We start from the raw sequence: 26910 nt of genomic DNA, 5'->3' as shown, positions 1-26910 counted from the left end.
TTCAAAAGTCCATGCTTCTAACTACCCTCCCCCTAAAACTGCCCTCCCTTCTATCATGTCCTCTCTTATCCCCTTTCCCTTTACTTTCCTGTAGGATAAGATACACAATTTAGTGTGTGTATTACTCCCTCGTTAAGCCAAATTCAATGATAGTAAGGTTGACCCATTTTCTTTTGCCTTTCTCTTCTTCCCTTTCATTGTAACAGTTTGCCTTTGCCTCTTATATATGAGGTAATTTACCCTATTCTATCTCTCCCTACATCCTCTCATTATGTTCCTCTCTCACCACTTAAATTTATTTTTTTAAATATCATGCCTTCCTATTCAATTGATCCTATGCATTCTGTCTAGGTATACTTGTACACACACACATGCATACACACACATGCTCACATATGAATTCATACAAACATATACCCTCCTATATAGACATATATATGTATACACACACACACACATATATATATGCATTTATATTCCCTTCAACTATCCTCATGCTGAGAAAAGTTTCATGAATTACAATTATAATTTTTCCATGTAGGAATGTGAATAGTTCAACTTTGAGCAGTCCCTTATGATTTTCCCCATTTACCTTCTCATGCTTCTCTTGCTTCTTGTATTTGAATTTCAAATTTTCTATTCAACTCTGGCTTTTTCATCAAGAATGCTTGAAAGTCCTCTATATCATTGAATGACCATATTTTTTCCCTGAAACATTATACTCAGTTTTGCTGGGTAAGTGATTCTTGGTTTTAATCCTAACTCATTTGACCTCTGGAATATCGTATTCCAAGCCCGTTGATCCCTTAATGTAGAAGCTGCTAGATCTTGTGTTATCTTGATTGTGTTTCCACAATATTCAAATTATTTCTTATTGGCTGCCTGTAATGTTTTCTCCTTGATCTGGGAACTCATGAACCTGGTTATAATATTCCTAGGAGTTTTGTTTTTGAGATCTTTTTCAGGAGGTGATATGTGAATTCTTTCCATTTCTATTTTGCCCTCTGGTTCTGAAATATCATGGCAATTTTCCTTGAGAATTTCATGAAGAATGATTTCTAGGTTCTTTTTTTTTAATCATGGCTTTAAGGTGGACCAATATTTTTAAATTACCTCTCCTGGATCTATTTTCCAGGTCAGTGGTTTTTCCAATAAGATATTTCACATTGCCTTCTGATTTTTCAATTGTTTGAATCTGTTTAATAATATCTTGATTTTTATAAAGTCATTAGATTCCATTAGCTCCAATCTAGTTCTGAAGAAATTATTCTCTTCAGTGAACTTTTGAAATTCTTTTTCCATCTGGCAAATTCAGGTTTTTAAGGCATTCTTCTGCTCCTTGGCCTCTTTTGGGCCTGTTTTGCCATTTGAGTTAGTATGATTTTTAAGGTGTTATTTTCTTCAGTTAGGTTGTTGACACTCTTTTCAGGATTTCCTGTCATCATTCTCATTTCTCTTCCCAACTTTTACTCCACTTCTCTTACTTGCTTGTCAAAATCCTTCTTGAACTCCTCTATGGCCTGCAAGCAGTCCATCTTTTTCTTGGAAGCTTTTGGTGCAGGAGTTCTGACTTTGTTGTCTTCCTCTCATTCCATGCTTTGATCCTTTTTGTCCCTAATAAAGGAATACAAGCTTTAACTGCTTTGCTTCCATGCTTGCTCATGTTACCACTCAATTACTTGACTTTTGAGCTTTTTGCCATAGTAGAACTCTGCTTCCAGAGAGGATAGCTTTTCCCCAAATTGCTGAAGTTTCACAGCTGCCAGACCTATTAGTTGGGTGCCCTCTCTGAAGCCTACACAGGCTCTGGCACCTGGTCACACAACCCGGGGCCTCCACCCAAGATAGCAATCCAGATGCAAGCATGTTAAAGCAAGAGTGATTACCCCTCAGAACAGTTGCTTGTTTCCCCTATGATCTGCATGCCAGGAGCACTGAAGCAGCCATAAAATGGTGGCTGCATGGCTGCAGCACTTCCACTACTTCTTGCCTTCTCACCCCAGAGAGCAGAGGCCAGACCATGCTCTCAGACTCTCTATTCACACAGTGTCCACATTGACCTTTTACTTTGCTTTGACATTTATGGATTGATAATTCTGGAAACTGCCACAGCTACAGGTGATGCACTGTCCTGAGGTCCCCTCCAGCCACTGCTAGTCAGGACTGCCCTGAGGCTAAAACTGAGGCCTGACACAGGGCTGGGCTGGATTCCCAGCATGCTGTGATGCATCGATCCTTCCTTCCAGCCTTCCAAGCTGCCTTCAATGGAAGATTTATTTCTCTTTGTTACTTTGTAGGTTGTATAGTTCTAAAGTTTGTTTAGAGTCATATTTTATAGGCATATGAGGTGGTTATGGGGGAAGTTCATGTAGTTTTCCTGATTCTACACTGCCATCTTGGCTCTGCCCTAAGAATTTCTTGAAATATGATTTCTAGGCTCTTTTTTAATCATGGCTTTCAGGTAGTCCAATAATTTTTAAATTTTCTCTCCTGGATCTATTTTCCAGGTCAGCAGTTGTTCCCACAAGATATTTCAAATTGCCTTCTGGTTTTTTTTTTTTTCATTTGTTTGAATCTGTTTCATAATACCTTAATTTCTCATAAAGTCTTTAGCTTCCATTTGCTCCAATATAATTTTGAAGGAATTATTCTCTTCAAAGAGTTTTTGCAATTCCTTTTCCACATGGCCAATTTGGCTTTTTAGGGCATTCTTCTCTTCTTTGGATCTCTCTTTTTTTGCCATTTTATTTAGTAATTTTTTAATGTGTTATTTTCTTCAGTCAAGCTGTTGACTCACTTTTCATGATTTTCTTACATCATTCCCCTTTCTCTTCTCAATTTTTCCTCCACTTCTCTTTGATTTTCATCTTCTTGAGTGCCTCCATGGATTGCAACCTGTTTATATTATTCTTCGTAACTTTTGATGAAGGAGTTTTGACTTTGTTGTCTTCTTCTGCTTCCATGTTTTAATCCCATTTGCCCCCCCCCAAAAAAAAAAAGTCACTTTGGTCTGATTGTGCTTCCTTTTTTTTGTTCATCTTGATAGCCAATTACTTGATGTTTGAGCTCTTTGCCATGGTAGAACTCTGCTTCCATAGTGGAAAGAGCTGTGTCCCAAATTGTTGGAATTTTCATGAATACTATAAGAGCTGTTGTCAGAGCTATGAGGAGGGTGCCACTTCTCACCCCAGGACCACCAACCAAGACTGCAACCCATATCCAAGCAGTTCAAAGTGAGAGTGATTACCCTCTGAATGTGCACTTGGTCCCCATACCATCTTCAGGCCAGGAGCTCAGGAGGCAGCTATGCCATCATGTACCTCTCATCCTGGAGGTTAGGCTCCAGACCATGCTTTTCTGTCATCCAGTTCCAACTGAGTTCTCCACTGACCTTTTACTTTCTCTTTGGAATTTATGGGTTGAGAAGTCTGCAAGCCACCACAGCTGCTAGTGATTCACTCTCCTGATGTATGCTCCAGCCAATTTGTGCTGCTGGTCAGTGCTTCCCTGCATCTTGGTCCATACTTCTCACATGGGACTGCACTAAACTCCCAGCCTGGTATGATTGACCTTTCCTGTTGGCCTTACAGGGTACCTTCAGCAGAAGATTCGTTTCTCTCTATTACTTTGTGGGTTTTGTAGCTCTAAAATGTGTTTAGAGCCATTTTTTTCTGCCATGTTATAGCTTCAGCTCCTGGCCTGCAGAGTGTAGGGGGACAAAGCGACCAGTCTAAGGGGTAATTGCTCTTGCTTTTACCTGCTTGAATCTGGATTGCAGTCTAGGGTGGAGGTCTTGGGGTGTGTGACCAGCTTGCCAGAGCATTTGGAGGCTTCAGAGAGGGCACCCATCTAATACCTCCAGCAGCTGAGAAAATCCCAGCATTTGGAATGAAGCTCCTCCATCTGGTGGCAGAGTCCGACTGTGGCAAAAAGCTCAAATGCCAAATAATTGAGTGTCAAAATGAGCCAGCAAAGGAAGCACCCAAGCAAAGCAATCCAACACTAGAATACTTTTGGGGAGACAAAAAGGATCAAAGCATGGAACAGGAGGAAGAAAGTGAAATCAGAACTCCTGCACCAAAAGCTTCAAAGGAAAATACAAGCTGGATACAGAACACAGAAGACCTTAAGAAGCAGATAAGAGAAATGGAGGAAAAATTGGGAAGAGAAATGAGAACAATGCAAGAAAATTATGAAATGAGAGTCAACAGCCTGACTGAGGAAAATACAACCTTAAAAAATAGACTAACTTAAATGGCAAAAGAGGCTCAAAAAGTCAATGAGGAGTAGAATGCATCAAAAAGCTGAATTTTCCAGATAGAAAAAGAATCTCAAAAGCTCACTGAGGAGAATCATTCCTTCATAATTAGATTGGAGTAAATGGAAGCTAGTGACTTTATGAGAAATCAAAAAGCTGTTAAACAGATCCAAGCAAATGAAAGAATAGAAGGCAATGTGAAATACATCATGGGGAAAACGACTGACCTGGAAAATAGATCCAGGAGAGATAATTTAAAAATTATTGGACCACCTGAAAGCCATGATCAAAGAAAAAACCTAGAAATCATTGTCCAAGAAATTCTCAAAGAAAACTGCCCTGATGTTGTAGAACCTGTATCAGCAATGCCATATTCACAATGCCTATGGAAATTACAGATATGCTGATATAATTATCCATCACAAAATACATCATGCTTACCATATGGGGGAATAAGCTAGAAAATTTATTAAAATACCAAAAGACTGAGTCCCAAAACCAGAAAGTGAAAGCCATCAGAGTAGTTATGACATTGGCACAGGTAGATAAAGTAGAAAGCACCCACATTCTCAACCCTTTAAAACAGAACAGTCTACCTCAGGCAAAGGTCCTCCTCTCCCCACTCACAGCAACCACCCAGCATCCAGGAAGCATGCTCCAAGCAGCTCTGGCCCCTGGCAGTCCTCAGCAGGAGTCCTTAGCAGAAAATCTGGCTAACTCAAAAAGTGCTTCACGCTGCTGCTGCCTCTGCTGCTACTGCCCCCACTGCTAGCCACCACAGGAACTCTAGCTTGGCTTCCGCTTCCTCTTGCTCTGCCCCTTCCTGCTACGTCAGCAAGTCCAATGGGGCATGGAAGATCTTTAAATCCCATAACCCTTACATTTGGCCCCAAGATCTTTCATGTCCCTTACTTGGCAAAAATACAGTAGGAATAACTGGTGTCAACAAAATTTCACAAAAATATAACAAGAATAGCACACAATAAACACAGAAAACCATATTTTAGGGTGGGTCTTGAGCACAAGCTCCCCATCATTACCCCCACCCTGAACAAATGGGGCCCCAAAATCTTGTGGTAAGGGGTGAAGGTCTCTTCTTCTATGGCTACTTGGTGCTGAAATCGGATGTAGAGCTGTCCCTGTCCTAAGGGGTCCTGAGAGGTCAGTTCTTAATATGCTTGATGCCAGGTCCAAGGGTGACACATCACAGTTGCAGACAGGGGGTGACATCCAGCTTAAGCTATCAGGCATCTACAGATGGAGGGTACCAAGCCTGTGGAACCAAATCTAGCAAACAAGGTGAACAGACAAAAAATCAAGAAGAAGCAAAGAGACAATAACCAGACTATTGTAGCCTCACTCATGGTAGAATAAATGAGTTAAGGGTACAATTTTGTGATCATCTCCAGAATAAACAATAGTTACAGTGCTATCCCTCCCATGTGCTATAATCTCTGCAGCTTTTGGAACATCATCTGGCTTTCGTTTTACCCATACTTTAGCTCCTGATTTTATTCTATCAATAGAACCAAATCCTTCAGTTCCTCTGACAGTTATTTTGGAAGGAGGGTCAGTTTTTACAAGTGGTATTGTTTTACAAGGAACAATAATCACTTGAACTATCCTATCATTTTTATGAATCTGTATGGGCCCTTCACCTAAATTATAGAATGTTACAACAATTTCTCCTTGATAATTAGAATCTATTACTCCAGCCAATACATGTATTCCTTGAGCTGCTAATCCTGATTTGGGTAAAATCTGTCCAAAGTGATTTTTAGGTATTCTTATGCATATCCCAGTGGAGATTTTTCTTATTTCTTTTCTGTCCAACCAAAAGTCCTCTAAACAATGTAAATCATACCCCATCGAACCAGGTGTTGCTGGGTACGGTGCTGGGACATCTGGCCTCAAGGTCCAATACTCAATATTTGGGATCTTATGTGTTTGTTGTTTTCTAATTTGCAGATTGGGGGTCATCATTCTGGCTAGAAGTGTACTTCGTCCCAATGGTCTATTATTCAAATTATGCAAAGCCATGAACAAATTATCCTTCCAATGTTGATATGAATTATTGGAACTTAACTTCCTCAACTGTTCTTTCAGTAATCCATTCATTCTTTCAATTAACCCAGATGCTTCTGGATAATATGGAATACGATATATCCATTCTATATTGTTTAGTATACAATACTTCTTCATTTCATTGCCTTTGAAATGTGACCCATTGTCACTTTGAATCTGCATTGGGGTTCCATAATATAGACTTATGAGATCTAGAGTTTTACAAGTGTTTTTCTGGGTTGCATTCTTATAAGGACAAGCTACTAGTACACCTGAATAAGTGTCAACACAAGTACATATAAATCTGCATCCTTTATCCAATGGTAGTGGACCAATATAATCTATTTGCCAGATTTGGGCTGGGACTTTTCCTCTTGCTATCTCTCCAGTTACTACCCAAGGAACAGTTCACTCCTTTTCCAATTGACATATATGACATTCCTCTGCTATCTGTTTTAACAGTGAATGAGAGATACTACCGTGTTTCCCCGATAATAAGACCTATCCCGAAAACAAGCCCTCCCCTTACTGTGTAAGATTCCTCTAAAATAAGCCCTCCCCTGAAAATAAGCCCTATTGAGATTGCTACTGTAGTGAAGGTGATCCCCTGCGCTACACGCTACATTACGGTACCCTCTGTATGCACCATTCCCCCCACCCCCCCCGTGAAACGCACGCTGTACTCCGAGCTGCATCATCCTGTTCTTCTCCAGTGATTTACTTGCTGGTACATTTTTTTTGTTCACATTTACCTGTTTATTAAAATTGCTGTCAATGTTCATTAAAATAAGCCCTCCCCTGAAAATAAGCCCTCTGGTGTTTTTCTGTCCAAAAAAAAATTAATAAGACAGTGTCTTATTATCGGGGAAACATGGTAATACCTCGATCTTGTGCCCACTGGGGTGTGGCCTGTTTGGTGGACCCATTTTGCTAATACCGGATCATCAGTTGTTGTCAAAGTAGGGACAATATGTTCAGTAGCAATCTTAGCCAGTCGATCAGCATGAGCATTGTATTCACGTTCTGGTGTGGTGGGGGCCATGTGAGCATCTACATGAAAAACTGACAAGTCAGTGACCAAAGACATGTTCCAGATATCTTCCCATAATTCTTTGCCCCAGAGTTGTTTGCCATGAATTTCCCAATTTTCATTTTTCCACATGGTCATCCATGTAGCCAACCCATTAGCTACCGCCCATGAATCAGTGAATATATGACACTGTCCTCCTTGTTCTATTTTTATAGCTTGATATACTGCCATAAGTTCAGCATATTGGCTTCTTGCACCTATCCCAGTCCTTTCCAAAGTCCTTCTAGTACATGGGTTATAGGCCACTGCTTTCCAATGTCTTTTTTGCCCCAAATATTTTGCTGTCCCATCAGTAAACCATGCATGTCTCTTTTGTTCCTCAGTTAATACATCATATCCCTCATTCCATTTTACAGTGGACTGTACCAACTGATGCTTTGGCTCAGGGGGTGTGTCATTCCTCTCAATTTCTATGTTTGCTACAGATTCATGTAGAGCAGAGACTCCGCTTTTGCCTGTTTTCACTCTATTTTGAATATACCACTTCCATTTGATTATACTAGCCTCTTGGGCATGTCCAATTCTGTGAGAAGCTGGGGTACTCATAACCCAGGTCATAATTGGGATTCCAGGTCTTAATATCACTTCATGGCCCAGAGTCAGTTGTTCAGTCTCCACCAAGGCCAATATGCAGCTAACAACTGCTTTTCAAAAGGTGTATACTGGACTCCAGATGAAGGGAGTTTCCTACACCAAAATCCCAAAGGTACATTTCGGCTTTGTTGTTTTTGCCATAAGCTCCAGTTTGCATAATCATCTTATACAGTCACTTGCAATTCCACTGGACCATTTTGCATGGGCCACAAATCTAGGGCCAATTGTATGGCAGCCTTGGCTTCTTCAAAAGCTTTACTCTGCTCAAGTCCCCAATCAAATTCATATTTCTTCCGTGTGACTCTATATAAAGGTTTTAAAATCTGTCCCAAATGTGGAATGTGGTGCCTCCAGTGTCCAAACAATCCTATGAACTTTTGGGCCTCCTTCTTATTGGTAGGGGTAGGAAAATCCTGAATCTTTTGTCGGGCTTGAGGAAGAAGCTCCCGTTGTATACCCAAAAATTTCACATTTTGAGCTGGTCCTTGAACCTTTTCAGGGTTAATTTCCCACCCTTTACTTTTCATATGCTCAATTAAAAGGGTCAAACTCCTTTCCACTTCTTTCGCATCTTTTCCCTGTATCATGATATCATCAATGTAGTGGGTAAGCTGTATACCAGATAGCTTTAATTCATCCAACTGTTCAGCCACAATCCTGTGACAAATAGTGGGGCTTTATATGTACCCTTGTGGCAAGTGGGTGAAAGTATATTGTCTACCCTGCCAAGTGAAAGCGAATTGGTCCCATTGTTTAGGGCCTATTGGGATGGTGAAGAAGGCATTTGCCAAGTCAATAACTGCATACCAAGTCCCATCATATTTCTGGATCCTTTCCATTAAGGTGATGGTATCTGGAACAGCAGCATACAAAGAAGGAGTCACCTTATTCAACTGTCTATAATCCACAGTCATTCTCCATGTCCCATCTGATTTTCTTACTGGCCAGACAGGATTATTCCATCTTGTGGTTGTAGGGACTAACACTCCTGCTTCAACATATTCCTTTATAGTAGTGGTAATTTCATCTTGCCCACCTGGCACACGATACTGTTTTAAAGTAATTACTTCAGAAGTTTCAGGTAAAGTGATTGAGTCGATTTTTAGGTTTCCCACTAAAACTGTATTAATTCCTATCTTCCTCACAGCAAATTGGTATCTCCCTTCAGGTAAATTCAGAGTCATGCCTCTCAATACATCTACTCCAATGATGTATTCTGGAATGGGTACAATAACCACAGTATATTCTTTCTTAGGTAACTGCCCAATTTTCATTGTTATTTTAACTTGTTTGGCTGATATTTCAGTGCCTCCTAGACCTGTGATGGTAATAGGAGTTCCATGTTTTAACTTATCAGGGTTTCCATAGATAAGTGTGGCCTCAGCCCCAGTCTCAAGCAGTGCCCTAGTCACAGTAGTTGATCCATTCTTCCAATATATTGTTAAACCAATATGGGGTCTGCAATCTCTTCTGCATATTTCTTTTATCTGGGCTGGGGCTTGGCCTATCTCCTATTCCCCCTGAAGGTGGGGCAAACTTGGATACAATGATTCAGATTCAGAAGTATCTGCAGGGGTGGTTCCTGCTTCCCTGTTCATTCTAATGCTAAGTACCTTTTCTTGGTACAGCTTATGCAGCTCTTCAGCTGGAATACCATCTATTCTTCTAAAGTCCACCCCTGCTCTCAATAGAGCAGTAAACAGTTCCCTTCTTGTTGGTCTATTTTGTCTCTGAATCCTCTGGCTGTTTACTCTTCTCTCTGGAGGCAATTTGTCTTTTTCCTATTCTCCTAAATCTCTTAATTGTGAAATCTTATCCAGCACCTCTGAAAGAGAGTGCCCTATTTCTCCAATTAATAGAGTCAGAATTAGGTTCTTATATGCAAGAGGAGCCATCTTCACTATGATATTTCTATGAGGAACTCCTAGGGGGGGTATCATAATATGCATTTGCATCTCCAATTATGATAGCAGTTTTCATTACCTCCTCCTTTAGCTTTCTCATACAGTCTCTAAGTGAGTACCAGGGTCTATCTCCCCTAGGCCACATAGATTCAATAGGATATTGCTTTTTGTAACCTTCTGCAGCTAAAGCTAGCAGATTAGTTTTGTTGTTACCTCCTTGCATATGGTGATCCCTAAAAGCCTGGTGTACAATAGGATTCTGACTTATACTTATGAATTTTAAACAGTCCTCATTGTCCAGTGTTATTCCTCCGGTGCTTTCATCAGTGATTCTTACTATCCAAGACACTAAAGACTCCCCCATTCTTTGGGCAAATCTACTCAATATATCAGTGATCTCCTGTTGAGTGAAATCCTCAATTATCTCCCTGGACTCTGTTTTGCCTCGGTGGTTCTCCTGCCTTCTTCTTCGTATGGGGAGAGCTTCTACATTAGGAGACTCCTCATCTAACCTTGCTCCATTCTCCTCACACACATTCTCCTGGAAGCTGTCAGGGCAACTCTGCCCAGCCTGTACAAAAGCTGCATGCACATTCCTTCGGCTAGTTTTTTGCTTCCTTTTAGCTACATGAACAGTAGCTTGCTCCTGGACCACATGAGTCCCTCCAGTTTGGTCTTCTGAGTGCTGTGACACAGAAGAATCCTCAGGCAAACCAGCTGACTCCCTAGCCATCCGAGCTCTTTCCTCCAGCAGCTTATCCCTACTTTTACACATAAGGCGATAACTTGTTAGCAGCACCCAGCCTCTCCTGCACACTCCTGCCAGTTCTTTGCCTGGTTCTATGGGTATTGCTTTCAAACATCTTTCCAAATCTCCAGGTTCTCCCTCTTTTAGCCTTGGTTCCCAGTTTTCACAGGGCCCTGTGCTTTTAGCCCATTCTCTGGCTAGAGAGGAATAAGGCAAATCCTCCCATCCTGGAATAGCCATTTCTCCTTCTAAAGCCCCACTGCTTCCAAATAGAGGCCTGACATTTTGTGATCCCATCTTCATCGCCAAATATATCAGCAATGCCATATTCACAATGCCTATGGAAATTACAGATATGCTGATATAATTATACATCACAAAATACATCAGGCTTGCCATATGGGGGAATAAGCTAGAAAATTTATTAAAATACCAAAAGACTGAGTCCCAAAACCAGAAAGTGAAACATTGGCACAGGTAGATAAAGTAGAAAACACCCACATTCTCAAGCCTTTAAAACAGAACAGGCTACCTCAGGCAAAGGTCCTCCTCTCCCCACTCACAGCAACCACCCAGCGTCCAGGAAGCGTGCTCCCAGTAGCTACAGCCCCTGGAAGTCCTCAGCAGGAGTCCTTTGCAGAAACTCAGCCTAACTCAAAAAGGGCTTCGCGCTGTCGCTGCCTCTGCTGCTGCTGCCGCCATTGCCGCCACTGCTAGCCACCGCAGCAACTCTAGCTTGGCTTCCGCTTCCTCTTGTTCTTCCCCTTCCTGCTACATCAGCAAGTCCAATGGGGCATGGAAGATCTTTAAATCCCATAACCCTTACAGAACCGGAGGGTAAAATAGAGTTTGAAAGAATCCACTGATCACCTCCTGAAAAAAATCCCAAAAAGGAAACTCCTAGGAATATTATAGCCAGGTTCTGAAATTCCCAGATCAAGGAGAGAATATTACAAGCAGCCAGAAGAAGCAACTTGAATATTATGGGAGCACAATCAGGATAATCCAGGATCTGGCAGCTTCTACACTGAGGGATCAAAGGGCTTGGAATATGATATTCCGGAGGGCAAAGGAGCTTGGATTAAAACCAAGAATCACCTACCCAGCAAAACTGAGTATCATGTTTCAGAGAAAAATATGATCATTCAGTGGGAGAGAGGACTTTCAAGCATACCAGAGTTGAACAGAAAATTTGACATTCAGATACAAGAAGCAAGAGAAGCATGAGAAGGTAAACAGGGAAAAGAAATCATAAAAAACTTATCAAAATTGAAGTATTAACATTCCTACATGGGACAACAATAATCGTAACTGATGAAACTTTTCTCAGTATGAAAATAGGTGAAGGGAATATGTATGTCTATATATATATGTATGTATGTATGTGTATATATGTATGTATGTATGTATATATGTATATATATTGGAGAGTATATGGGCATATGAATATATATGTGATGTGTGTATATATGTTTACAGGTATACATTGATAGAGGCCGCAGGATCAATTTAATAAGAAGGGATGTTACTTAAAATGTGAAATGAAGAGGTGGAGAGGAATATAATGAGAGAAGATTGGGAGAGACAAAATGGGATTAACTATCTCATATAGAAGAGGCAAGGGAAAATAGTTATAATGGAGGGGAAGTATAGGAAGTCAAAAGGTAATGGGTCAACATTATTCTCTTTGAATTTGGCTCAGGAGGGAATGACATACACACTAAATAGGGTATGTCACCCTACAGTAGAGTAGGGGGGAAGGGCATGAGAGGGGGTATGATGGAAGGGAGGGCAGGCTGGGGGGGAGGGAAGTTGGAAGCACCCACTTTTGAAAAGGGATGGAATCCCTCTCCCAGCTCTAGCCCCAGCGCCGATAACATGGCTAAAAGTACCAAAAAGGTCGGAATTGTTGGTAAATATGGAACACGTTATGGTGCATCCCTTAGGAAAATGGTGGAGAAAATTGAAATTAGCCAGCATGCCAAGTATACCTGCTTCTTCTGTGGCAAGACCAAAATGAAGGGACAGGCTGTGGGTATCTGGCACTGTGGATCCTGTATGAAAACAGTAGTTGCTGGTGCATGGACCTACAATACCACCTCTGCAGTCACAGTCAAATCTGCCATCAGAAGACTGAAGGAATTGAAAGACCCCTAAAATCTTATCAAATATCTGTAGCCCATAGTCCAACAATAAATGGGTTAATTTATTGAATGAAAAAAAAGGGTTGTAGAGAATAGAACAAGTGGGAGGTGGGATAGGAGGGAGGGACATATAATCAGTCTTTTACAATATATCTCCTGTGGCAATGTTTTTCATTAGCTACACATGTACAACCTATACTGAACTACTTATTTCTCAGTAAGGTGGATGACAAAGGAGAAAGGGACCCTACAAAATGACAGAGTGGAACAAACTTCTCATCCAGTATAGCCTGGAATGTTGACTGGAAAGGTCTATCACACCAGTCTGGTAGGAGTGCACAGTTCAGCATGGGCTATGCCAGAACAGATGGGTGGTAGAAGACCCCATTGGAATGAATCATTGGCAGCTGTGGCAGTTTTCAGCCTTCTCAACCCAACAGCATAGAATGTCAGTAGGAAAACTCTGTGGCACCTGGGTGAGAAAGGACCTTGACCCCACCCCAGCCCCAGGGTAGCAGAGGCAGCAGCTGCAGCAGAAGCTGCTTCCAAAACTCCTGCCCCTTAGACAGTGTGGGAATTGTGCAAATGATCAGATGATAATTGTAGGGACCTCTTTTCTAGTGCTAATGCATGATTCTCTTTCTTTGCCCACGCTTTGATCTGGTTTGCAGTCTTGGATGGCACTCCTGGGGCAAGGAGGAGCTCTGGTGTTGTGGACGTTGTGGTCCAGTGTAGGGGGAATCTTCCTCACATTTCCAAGGCAGAAAAGAGTACTTGCGGTCATTCGCACACTAAAGCATAGGCCAGGAGAGGAGTAAATGCCTCTCCATTGATCATACCACCTTGTAAGAGATGAAAATTTATAGACATCTAGAAGTATTTCTGAAAACAGTTGCACAAAACTACTAAAATTTGGGACAAGACATCCTAAGCAGAGTCCTACATTAACAAAGAGATTGAAAGTCAATTGTTTAGCTGGTATAATGAGCAAACAGAATAAAATATAAGACTATAGAATCTTACTTTGGTTACAAGGAAGATCACAGTATACAAATAAAAGAAGATAACAAAGTCAAAGCTCCAACATCAGCAGTCTCAAAAATACAAATTGGTGGCAAGCCATGGAACAGCTCAAAAAGGATTTTGAAAATCAAGGAAGAGAAGAAGTAGGGAAAAAAATTGAAAAGAGAAATGAGAGTGATGCAAGAACATCATGAGAAATGAATCAACAGCTTGCTAAAGGAGACCTTCCCCCAAATACTGAAGAAAATAACACCTTACAAATAGACTAGACCAAATGGCAGAAGAGTTCCAAAAAGCCAATGAGGAGAAAAATGCCTTAAAAACAAACTTGCCTAAATGGAAAAAGAGGTTCAAATGTCCATTAAAGAAAACAATTCCTTCAAAATTAGGTTGGAACAAATGAAAGCTAATGACTTTACGAGAAATCAAGAAGTTATAAAACAGAACCAAAAGAATGAAAAAAAAATAGATGACATGAAATATCTCATTGTAAAAACCACTGACCTATAAAATAGAATCAGGAGAGATAAGTTAAAAATTATTGGACTACCTGAAATTTACCATCAGAAAAAAAAAAACTTAGACATCATCTTTCAAGAAATTATCAAAGAAAACTGCCCTGAGATTCTAGAACCAGAGGGCAAAATAGAAATTGAAAGAATCCACTGATCAGCTCCCAAAAAAAGTGAACAAAAGGAAAACTCTCAGGAATATTGTAACCAAATTCCAGTGTTCCCAAGTCAAGGAGAAAATATTGCAAACAGCCAGAATGAAACAATTCAAGTATTGTGGAAACACAATCAGTATAGCACAAGATATAGTAGCTTCTATATTAAGGGATCAGAGGGCTTGGAATAAGATCTTCCAGAAGTCAAAAGAACTAGAATTAAAAGCAAGAATCACCATCCAAGCAAAACTGAATATAATAATTCAGAAGGAAAAAAATAGACCTTCAATGAATTAGAGGAGTTTCATGCATCCTCAGTGAAAAGACCAGAGCTGAGTAGAAAACTTGACTTTCCAATACAAAACTGAAGGGAAGCATGAAAAGGAAAATGGGAAAGATAAATCATAAGGGACTTATTAAAGTTGAACTGTTTACATTCCTACATGGAAAGATGATATTTGATATCTAAAAATAAAAGTAAGGAAAGGAATACATTGGGAGAATGGAAAAGGGAAAGATAGAATGGTATAAATTATCTCACATAAATGAAGCAAGAAAAAAACTTTTACAATGCAGAGGAAGAGGGTGGAAGAGGGAATGAATGAACCTTACTCTCATTGTACTTAGCTTAAGGAGGGAATCACATGCACCCTCAATTGGGTGTCTTACCCTACAGGAAAGCAGTGGGGGGAAGAGGATAAGAGGGGGGAATGTTAGAAGGGAGAGCAGATTGGGGGAAAAGGTAATTAGAATCAAACACTTTTGATAAGGGATAGCGTCAAAGGAGAGAATAGAATAAATTTGGGGCAGGATAGGATGGAAAAAATATAATTAGTTGTTTTTTTTTTGCAATATGCTTATTATGGAAGTGTTTTGTATAGCCACATGTAATGGCAAGCAAGGTAGTACTTTTCTATTTGTTTCACCTATTAAAGTGACTTTGAGCTTCATCTTTGATTGTCTCAAGTTTTTCTTAGAATCAGTAGACATTGTGTTGCCCTTTATAGGTCTAAGAGAGTTTGGACAATGCGCATGCACTTAATAGGCCTAACATCATCACATGGGACCCACAGTGCAAGGAGCTTGCTGAAAGAGTGGACCAGGAAGTGTGGAAAAGGAAGAATTATAGCAGATAAAAGCTCAAGAATGAGCTGGGACCAAGCAGAACTGAGAGGGAGAATGCTTGTGGTGCTGGCAATCTGTCCATCTATTCTGCCTTTGTTGATGTTACTTTGTCAGACAGAAGCACTCTGTCTGTTTATTTATATTGATGTCTCAGACAGAAAATGAATTGAGATGATAGTGCCTGCAATGTGTATAAATGTTGTTGTAGCCCTGTTTGGTTTTCTTTTCCTAGAAAAAGAAACTGTGAAGAATTGAATTGGAGCAGTCCCCATGAGCTGTGATATGGAAGAGGAGCAGAGAGCTACCTACCTGTGAATCCAGTAAATAGTCAGGTGAATCCTGGCAAGAACTAGGAGTGTGGAAGAGGAGCCATGGGTTTTGTAAGTCATCCTCAAGTTAAGATTAAAGGAGACTTGACCTGGGTACTCAGTGCTGACTGATGATACTGTAACTTATTGTGACCTGGGGTGGATGGTGTTTGCACTTTCTGCTACCCCTTAAGGACTATTGAAATAATGATGATTACTCCGTAAGGATGATTGGCTTAAGGATGATTGGAAGCCAGCTTCCAGTCAACATGAAAGAAGACTTGATGTGGGTATTCTATATTGATTGAGGAAATTATGACTTATTGAATGACATGTTTTGTTCAAGACTATGTTACCACCTTAGTAATAAGTTCTTATATTATATTGTTGTGAATGTTGTATTTCAGTTTCTTTATTGTTTTGCTTTAGTTTATTGCTGAATAAATAGATAGCTTACCATACTCTGCAATTAGATCCCTAAAGCTGTTAACAACCATCAGTCTTCAAGATAGCTTTACACTACACATGGATAACCTATGCTTGTCTTCTAAGTGAGAGTGGGTGGGAAGGGAAGAGAGAATTTGGAACTCAAAGTTTTAAAAACAAATGTTAAAATTGTTTTTACATACAAGTGGTAAATAAGATGTGTAGGCAGTGGAGTACAGAAATGTATCTTGCCCAATAAGAAAGTGAGGGGAGGGGGACAGAATGGGGTGATAGAGTAGGTAGCAGACTGGAGGAAGGGATAATCAGAATGAATGCCATGTTGGGGTGGGGGGAAGGAAGAGATGGGGAGAAAATTTGGACCTCAAAATCTTGTGGAAATGAATGTTGAAGACTAAAATAAATAAATTAATAAAAGAAATTTAAAATAATGTTAATTTTTAAAAAATAAAAATATATATGCAAGTTAAACACAATTCTGAGGTATTATCTCACACCTAATAGATTAGATAATAGGACAGAAGATGTAAGTGACAAATGCTGGAGGGTATGTGGGGAAAATGAGACATTAATGTACTGTTGTCAGAGTTGTGAGCTGATTAAACTGTTCTATATAGCAATTTGGAACTATACCCAAAGAGCTATAAAACCAAGCATACCCTTTGACATAGCAATACCACTACTATGTCTGTATCCCCAAAGAGATTAAAAACAAAAAGTAAATTACATATACATACATACATGCATACATACATACATACACACACACATATATAAACACATACAAAACAGTTTACAGCAGCTCTTATCTTCAGATAATTAATTAGACAATGAGGGGAGTCTGATCAATTGGGAAATGATTGAATGAGTTGTTGTATGTAATTATGATAGAATACTGTTATACTATAAGAAATGATGGACAAGATTCTCTCAGGAAAAAAAAACTAGAAAGACATACATGGGTTGATGAAAAGTTAAATGTACAGGGTGCAAAGTAACAGCAATATTTTAAGATGATCAGCCGTGAATGACTTAGCTATTCTCAGTAATGCAATGATCCATGACATCTCTAAAGAACTTGAAATAAAAAATGCTATCCAATCCCCAGAGAAAAAACTGTTTGTGTCTGAATACAGATTGAAATAACTTTTGCTTTGTTTTTTTAAACTTCCTTTATTTTTCTTGAGGTTTATTTTTGGTGTGTATTTCTTTCACAATATGCCTATTATGCTCATGTTTTGCATCACTACACATATATAACCTACATGAAATCTCTTGTCTTCTCAATGAGGGAGGTGGGAAGGAGGAAGGGGGAGAATTTTGGAACTCAAAGTTTTAAAAAGAATTGTTAAAAATTGTTTTCACATGTAACCAGGGAAAAATTAAATACAAAATACATATTATATACATATACATGTAAATAAATAAGTGAACCAAATATGAAATAAAGACAGTTTCTGACCACTCCCAGTTCTTAACACAGTGCCTGACATATAGTAGGTGCTTAATAAGTATTTTTTATTATTTCATTGTATAATTAATTCCTTTAAGTGATTTCATCTCTTTGAATTTACACTATTTGAGGTTATAATTATGTAAAATGTAGTAATTGGTTCTAACCCAATGGAAATATGAAGCGCAACTTCAAAAAAAGAGACCTCTCCTGGGGGCTTTCTTATTAGCACTAATTACAACCTACCTTCTAGTTATAGATAGTAGCATATGTAACATATGTAGAAATGTTCTACAGATTCTAAAATCCATATACAGACAAGGGGTTATGATTATCTGAGAACTTTACAGCATAAAATCATACATACATAGGGAAGCAAGAGAGGGCACATAATACCTCAAACCAGTGAAGGATTCCTAGTGGTAAAAAGAAACTTAAAATGCACCTGCAGTCACATATTGACCAGGTAGTCATAGAAACCTGGCCCAGAAACTGGTGACTATTTAGTTCCTAATAGATTCCCAGTGTCTGCCTAAATAGGAAGCATGGCCAGTTGGCAAACAATATCTGCTCCTTTGCCCTCTGAGGATTCTTGAGAGAATTAAAGGTAAGTTCCCTCTCCTCAAAAAAAAAAAAAAAAAGAAGAAGCTTCTTTGCATTCCAATACCATTCTACCAACCTTTTCTTCTTTATCCTGAACCCAAACCAAAACAAACAAATGAACAAAAATAATGAACAACTCCTTCATTGACAAGCAGAAATAACATAGAGGAATTATGTGGACTATCTGATGAAACTGTTTACATGTAATTGTTTCCAAAGCCTTCAATTCTATCCATAAGCCAAGAGGGCAAACAATTCCACTAGATCCTCTCTGTATAGGGAGGGAAGGGAAAAGAGTGAATTTCCAGGAGTGTACATTGGGGAAAATTCAGGAAGCACCTTCTGTTGTAATGGCAGCCACTGCACTAGACCTTCAGGGAAAACCCGGATGACTGGAAAACCAGTCATCAAAACTACTTTTTACTAGCTGAGAAATATATTGGTGCATCAGTGAAATAGATAAAGTACACAAGACACAATACTCAATGACTATAGTAACCTGCTATTTTATAAACCCAAGGACTCCAACTTCTGGGACAAGAACAAGTTATTTGACAAAAACTGCTGGGAAAACTGGAAAATAGTATGGCAGAAACTGGGCATAGATCAATATCTTATCCCATAAACCACAATAAAGTCAAAATGAGTTCACAATTTAGATAAAAAGTCTGATACTATAAGCAATTGGGGAATGCAAGGAATAGTTTACCTGACAGATTTAAGGAAAAGGGAAGAATTTATGACCAAATAAGAGATAGAGAGTATTATAAAATGCAAAGTTGGTAATTTTGATTACATAATATTGAGAAGATTTTGTATAAAGAAAAACCAACATAACCGAAATTAGGAGGGAAGCAGAGAATTGGGAAAGAATATTTACAAGTGTCTCTAATAAAGGCCTGATTTCTAAAATGCACAGAAAATTGAGTCAAATTTATAAGAATACAAATCATGCCTGAATTGATAAATGGTGAAAGGATATGAACAGGCAGTTTTCAGATAAAGAAATTAAAGACATCTATAATCATATGAAAAATTCTCTAAATCACTATTGATCAGAGAAATGCAAGTCAAAAGAACTCTTAAGTATGACATCTCACTGGTCAGGACCAAACAGGAAAATGATAAATACTGGAGAAGATGTGGGAACATTGGAACACTAATGTATTGTTGGTGGAGTTGTGAACTGATCCAACCATTCTGGAGAGCAAGTTGCAACTGTGCCCATAGGGTTATAAAAATGTGCATACCTTTGACCCAGCAATACCACTTCTAGGGCTGTATCCCAATACAAGTGGGAGGAGGACCCATATGTACAAATATATTTATAGCAGCACTTTTTTGTGGTGGCAAAGAATTGGAAATTAAAGGGATGTCCTTCTATTGGGAAATTGCTAAACATATTGTGGTATATGAATGTAATGGAGTACTATTATGGCATAAGAAATGAGGAGCAGACAGACTTCATAATGATCTGTAGTGACTTATATAAACTGAAGCTAAGTGAGGGGAGCAGAATGGGGAGAACATTGCACACAATTGCAGACATATTGTATATGTGATAACTAATGTTGGGCTCTTCTCAACAATGCAAAGTTATAAGACAATTCCAAAAGACTCATGATTGAAAAGGCAATCCACATACAGGGAAAGAATTACAGAGCCTGAATGTAGATTGAAGCAAACTACTTTCTTTTTTTATTTTGTTTTGTTTCATTCCTTCTTTCTCAATGTTCATTCCATTGGTTATAATTCTTCTTTACAACTTTACTAATGTTTAATGTGAAGGAATATGTAGAAGCCATATGGTATTTCATGCTGCCATGGGCAGGAGGAAGAGGGAGGAGAGGGAAGAAGAGAATATTTGGAACTCAAATCTTGTTGAACTGAATGTTGTCAACTAACTGCAAATAAATTTAAAAGAAAAAAAGGAAAGAAAGAACTCACTTATCTCCTCAGAAAAGAAATCCCATCATAAAAACACCAAGGAACATTGTAGGCAAATTTCAGAACTATCAGGGTCACTAAAAAAAATATTTCAGATGGCCAGAATGAAAAAATTCAAATATCAGGGAGTCACATTCATGATTATACAGGACTGGGAAACTGCAACATTAAGAGATTGGAGGTCATGGAATTTTATGGAATGACAAATAAGGGATGAAAAAGAATAGTACACTGGGTGTAGAAGAAAGGGAGAAGTAGAATGGAATAATACATCTTTTCACATGAAGAGGCATGCAAGACCTATTAAAGTGGAGCAAAAGATAGAAAGCTGGGCAACAAGTATCTCTTGAACCTCACATCAGAATTGACTCAAAGAGGGAATCACATGCATAATCAGGTAAATATAGAAATCTATCTTACCCAACTGGGGAAAGTAGGAAGGGAGGAGATTAAGTAAAGGGGTTGGGGGGGCAGCCAAAAAACAAAACACTGGTGAAGACACTAAGAGTGAAAGGAGAGAGAGGACAAACAGGAGAAAGATAGGATGGAGGGAAATACAGAGGTAGTAATCAAAACTGTATTGTGAATTGGATAAATTCTCACATAAAATGGAAGTGAATAGCAGAGTGGATCAAAAAGCAGAATCCTATAATATTTGTTTGCAACAAACGCACTTGAAACAGAGGCATACATACAGAGTAAAGGTAAGGGGCTGGAGAAGAATCTAGTATGCTTCAGTTGAAGTGAAAAACGCAGGGGTAGGAATCCTGATCTCAGACAAAGTAAAAGCAAAAGTAGACCTAATTAGTAGCCAGCAAAGCAATGACAATACTAAACAAATGCATCAAGTGGTATAGTATCCAAATTCTTAAAGGATAAATTAGGTTAATTACAAGAAGAAATAGCAAAACTATATTAGTGGGGAACCTCAACTATCCCATCTAAGAACTTGATAAATCCAACCAAAAAATGAAGAAAGAAACTAAAGAGGCAAATGGGATATTAGAAAAGTTAGATGTAACAGACCTTTGGCACAATTTACACATAAAGGGGGGCACATAAAGGACATAAGGTCAACCTGTCAGATCTATGGGGAGAGGAAAAATTCATGACCAAATGAGATAGAGAGCATTACAAAATATTAAATAAATAATTTTGATTACATCAAATTAAAAGGCTTTTGTGTAAACAACACCAATGCAACCAAGATTAGAAGTAAAGCAGAAAGATGGGAAACAATCTTTACAGCAAGTGTCTCTGATAAAATTTTCAATCCTCAGATATAGAGAGAATTGAGTTAAATTTCAAGAATGCAAATCATTACCCAACTGATAAATGGTCAAAAGAGATGAGCAGGTGGTTTTCAGATGAAGAAATTAAATAGGCGCGGCCAGGTGGTGCAGTGAGTAAGAGCGTTGGCCCCAGAGTCGGGATACCTGGGATTGGTTCCGGGCTCAGATACTTAACACTCACACAAAATAATAACTGGCCATGTAACCTTGAGCAAGTTACTTAACCCCAATTGCTTAGCGGCAGGCAGGTGGTACAGTGAGTAAGTGTGCTGACCCCAGCATCGAGAGACCTGGGATTGGTTCCAGGCTCAGATACTTGGCACCCACACAAAAATAGCTGGCAGTGTAACCTTGAGCAAGTTACTAACATGTGGAAAAAATATTTATAGCAGCGCTTTTTATGGTGACAACATATTGGAAACCGAGGAAAGGCCTGTCAATTTGGGAATGAGTGGACAAGTTTTGGTATATGAATGTAATGGGATACCGTTATATAATAAAAAAAAAATCAACAGACAAATTTCTTTAAAAAAAGAAAGAAATTATATATATATATATATATATATATATATATATATATATATATAGAGAGAGAGAGAGAGAGAGAGAGAGAGAGAGATGATATAATCTAAATCACTATTGATTAGAGAAATTCAGATTAAAATGACTCTGAGTTACCCCATTATACTTATCAGATTAGCTAATATGACAGAAAAGGAAAATGACAAATGCTGGAGAAGATGTGGAAAAACTGGATTACTAATGCATTTTTGGTCAAGTTGTGAACTAATCTAACCATTCTGGAGAACAATTTAGAACTATACCCAAATGGCAACCAGACTATTTATACCCTTTGATCCAGCAATAACACTACTAGGTCTGTATACCAAAGAGATCATGAAAAAGGAATAAGGACCAACATGTGCAAAAATATTTATAGCAGCCCTTTTTATGGTGACAAAATATTAGAAACTGAGGAAAAGCCCATCAGTTTGGGAATGAGTGAACAAGTTTTGGTATATGAATGTAATGGGATACTGTTATATAATAAAAAAAAATGAACAGACAAATTTCTGAAAAATAACAAACTAGAAAGACAGGTATGAACTAATGCAAAGTGTAGTAAACAAAACCAGGAAAACATTGTACACAGTATCAGCAACATTGTGTGATGATCAACTATGAAAGACTCAGCTCTTCTCAGCAACACAATGATCCGAGACAAGTAGAAAGTACTCATAGAGGACAATGATCCAGAAATACATCCAGATAAAGAACAGATGGATTCTGATTGAAGATCAAAGCATGATTTTTTTTCATTTACCTTATTATTTTTCATATTTTTTGCTTTTGATTTCTTTCTTTTTTCACAGATATGACTAATATGGAAATATTTTGAAATTGTAATACAGTTTAAACTTTATCACACTGCCTACCATAATCACATGAGGGAGGGGAGGCAAGAAGGGAGAACAACTTGGAAGTCAAAATCTTATAAAAACAATCCTAAAAATTTTCTTCACGTGTAACCGGGGAGAAAGTAAAATACCATTCAAAAAAAATTTAAGACTGTACTAATCCTCACCTCTTAGCTCTTAATATCTTCCTCCCATCTCAAATCACATCACATCTGTTTTGTCTATATTTTACCTATAATAGTGTAACGTGGATTTGGGATATAGGACTGAAAATGTTCTTTTCCCCTTTTGGTAGTGGTGGTGGTGGTGGTGGTGGTGGTGGTGGTGGTGGTGTGTGTGTGTGTGTGTGTATGTGTGTGTGTGCACGCAGTGTTTTAGTACTACAATATTTATACATTGATAGAACAAAGCAACTCCCTTACCAGTCCCTAATCCTTTGTGTTATGGGTAGGAGAATAGGGCAGTCTATCAAAGATCACTAAGTTGAAAAGAACCACTCATTCAGTAGCCCTTAAAAGAGGTCACATTTCACCCTCTCACACTATCTCATTTCCTGTGTGTCAGTCATATTAGGATTCTTCCAGCTTTCATACTTGCAACACACACATACCCACATTTTACAATTAGAACAGATAAAATAAATCATTTCTACTTTACTAAAATTGAAAAGGTTTTGCTTGAACAAAATTAATACACTAGAAAATACTTGACTGAGTAAATTATGATAAGTATATCAGAAAAAATCTGATATTTGGGAAACTAACAAAAATATGTGACTTAAAAACATTCTTTAATGAACAGGAAATCAAAAAGTTTTTAGAAGAAAAATTGTACAATATTAATAATATTAAATATTTTTATTGTAATTGTATATTGTTGTCATTATAGGTTGAATAGCACTTCAAATCTTTAAGATAAGAGCAGTGCAAATCAAAAAAAAACCCTGAAGTTTTCCCTTTCACCCAGAAAAATCAGTCGACAAAAGACAAGGTAGCCAATTTTAAGAGGTTACTGAAACACTGGCACACTAGTATTTTGCTTGGAGGAGCTGTGTATTGGTACAACTATTCTGAAAAATAATGTAAAATCCCAGAAATAAAGTTACTCAAATGTTTATAACCTTGTTACCCAAATATTCACCTGCTACTCACATATTTCCAAGATCACTGACAAAAAGAATTAATCAATCGAAATAATACCAAATTATTAACTGCTTCCCTTTTTATGTCAACAAAGGATTGAAAACAAAGTAGATGTCCCTCAGTTGAAGAATGCTAAATAAATTGGACATTAATGTTATGAAGTATTTTGTTTCAAAATAAATATAATAAATGCAGGGAAGTATGAGATAATTTACAGGAACTGATTCAAAGTAAAGTAAGAGGCAGTAAAACAATATTCTGAATGGACACAATAATGCCAGTGGAAAAATCGATATCCAATTAAAACAAAATTGAAATATAATGCTGTGAAATTACACAGAAAAATCTTGGCCCCAAAGAAGAGATCAGAAAAACACTTTCCCTCATGTTCCTTGGTATAGGTTGGAACTTGTAGGTATGGAATATTGGCTATAACATCAGATTTTTTTCAATGTATTGGTCAGTTATATTGATTTTTTCCTCTTTTTTAAAAAAATAATTTGTTATAATGTATGATTCTCTGACTGGGTAGATAGGAAATATGCAAAGAAAAATACAGTCAATGTAAAAACAAAGGAATAAAAAAGAATCAATGAAGATGAAGAATACAAAGATATAAGGGAATTATATTTTAATTCATGACAGATGAAGTAAGTAGCAATAAGAAAACATATGTAACAAACACAATTTAAATGGAATGACAATGAAACAAAAGTGAATGGTGTATAATTAATTATAGAGAGCAATTTTGACTCTGGAGAAGAGTTGAGAATATATACCTCCCTTACTTAATTAAAAAGGAGGGAAATTGTAGGTATGAATTATTGTATATATAGTCATTTTTGGTCACTTGTTGGCTGTCTTTTCTGAACTGTTTTATTTTTACAAAAGAAAATTTGCTGCACAGGAGATGGGGAAATAATTTATTCTGTAATGAATGTGAAATAAAAGTAAAGGCTTTAAAGAAAGAAAATTAAACAATTAAAAAGGATAAAGTAGATCATCTCTTAGATCTTTGAAAATTTTGTGTTTTATATTGTCCTGAGATCTCTTCTAGTTCATCCTTCTACAACATATAATCATACTCAAAGACCAAGGCAATCTCTAATCATCTATGTTCTAAAATCTTTTCCATATCTGAATTTCCTCAGTTTTAAGACTCTACAGTTTTATGTTGTTTCCACATAAGCTCTCTTTATCAAAGGCATCTCACTGTCTCTAGAAATGTCATCATTAGTTTCCAATAAGTCAAATCCAGATAAACCCATGAATAAAAAGCAAATGAGTAGGCTGACCCTTGGAGCATTAGTTACCTTTCTTTTCATAGACACAGGGCCTTCTAGATTATGCTACAATGTGTATCCCTGAATTAACAAGGGTACACAGTAATCTTATCCCTATCTCCTGACGGGAGTCCAGAAAGCAAGATGATGATATAAGAAAACCGAAGAAATCAATCACTAACCCCTGAAGTGTTGCTGTCAGCGTATGGCTGAAGTTGATGAAAAGTCATTATTCTTCCTTGACTGTGCTTCTGGGATCAATTAATTCAATATTTCACAGGAATCCAAGGTAAGAGATAAAAAGAAAACCAGCAATTAAATATCTATGTTTTCCAGTGACAGCCTTTAAAATATATTATCAGAGTTAAACATGTTAAAAAATGAAAGTGGTAACAAAAGATATTGGAAGGTGTATCTGACATATCACTAGGTAATTTTTAGTTTAACAAAATACAGCTGTAATTATACTGGAACATAGTAACCAGAGCTTGTATGGGCCTTTGAATGTAGAGTACTATAATTTGAAGACCCTCCAAGATAGAGAACATAAGAATTGGAATGAATCTGAGAACACAGAGCAGGATCTCAGAACTAGAAGAGACTGTAGAGTTCTGAAAATGATTGAAATTCTATCTAGTCATACTTCTTACATATAAAACCCTCACAAGGGAAGTGACTTATCCAAGGCCATATAAAACATTGCCTCATTAGGGTATTAACTCTGTCCAATGCTCTTTTAAGCTCTATGTTTTGAATATGTGAACAAAGCTACAGTCGTGTAGTGAATTTTATCTGGAGTATTGTGATTAGTTCTTGTAGAACATCTAAGGAAAGATATTGACAAATCATAGCACAACCATAGGAGGGCAGTGAGTCTGGTGAGGGGACTTCATACCATGTCCTAAAAGGTTCAGTGAAGAAAAACTCATAAATTTTACCCCAGAAAAGAGAAGACTTATGAAAGACAAGATAATTATCTTAGAATATTTTCTTCTTTTTTTTTGGAGGGGGGAAGGTAGGGCAATTGGGGTTAAGTGACTTGCCCAAGGTCACATGGCTAGTTTTTGTGCTAAGTGTCTGAGGCCAGATTTGATCTCAGGTCTTTCTTACTTCAGGGCCAGGACTCTATTCACTAGGCCACCTAGCTGCCCCAATCTTCGAGTATTTTAAAGGCTGAAAGGTAAAATAGGAATTAGGCTTTTTCAAAAATTTGTAGGGAAAAAAGTAACACCTAAAAGTGGAAATAAAACCTGGGACTTCAGATGTCAATATACACACCCACAAAAATGGGTAACAAGGCAGATGACCCAGTGATCCTAATGTAAAGAAACCAAAATGGAAAAACTCTCAATCCAGAAAAAGTAAGGAGATAAGACAGTTGCTCAGAAAGAGATTACAGAGGA

This window comes from Petaurus breviceps, unplaced genomic scaffold (genome assembly GCF_028583685.1).
Source record: "Petaurus breviceps papuanus isolate PSGF00001 unplaced genomic scaffold, PetGlider_PUasm1.0 551, whole genome shotgun sequence".
NCBI classification, from domain to species: domain Eukaryota; kingdom Metazoa; phylum Chordata; class Mammalia; order Diprotodontia; family Petauridae; genus Petaurus; species Petaurus breviceps.
Note: the sequence above shows the minus strand (reverse complement) of the source record.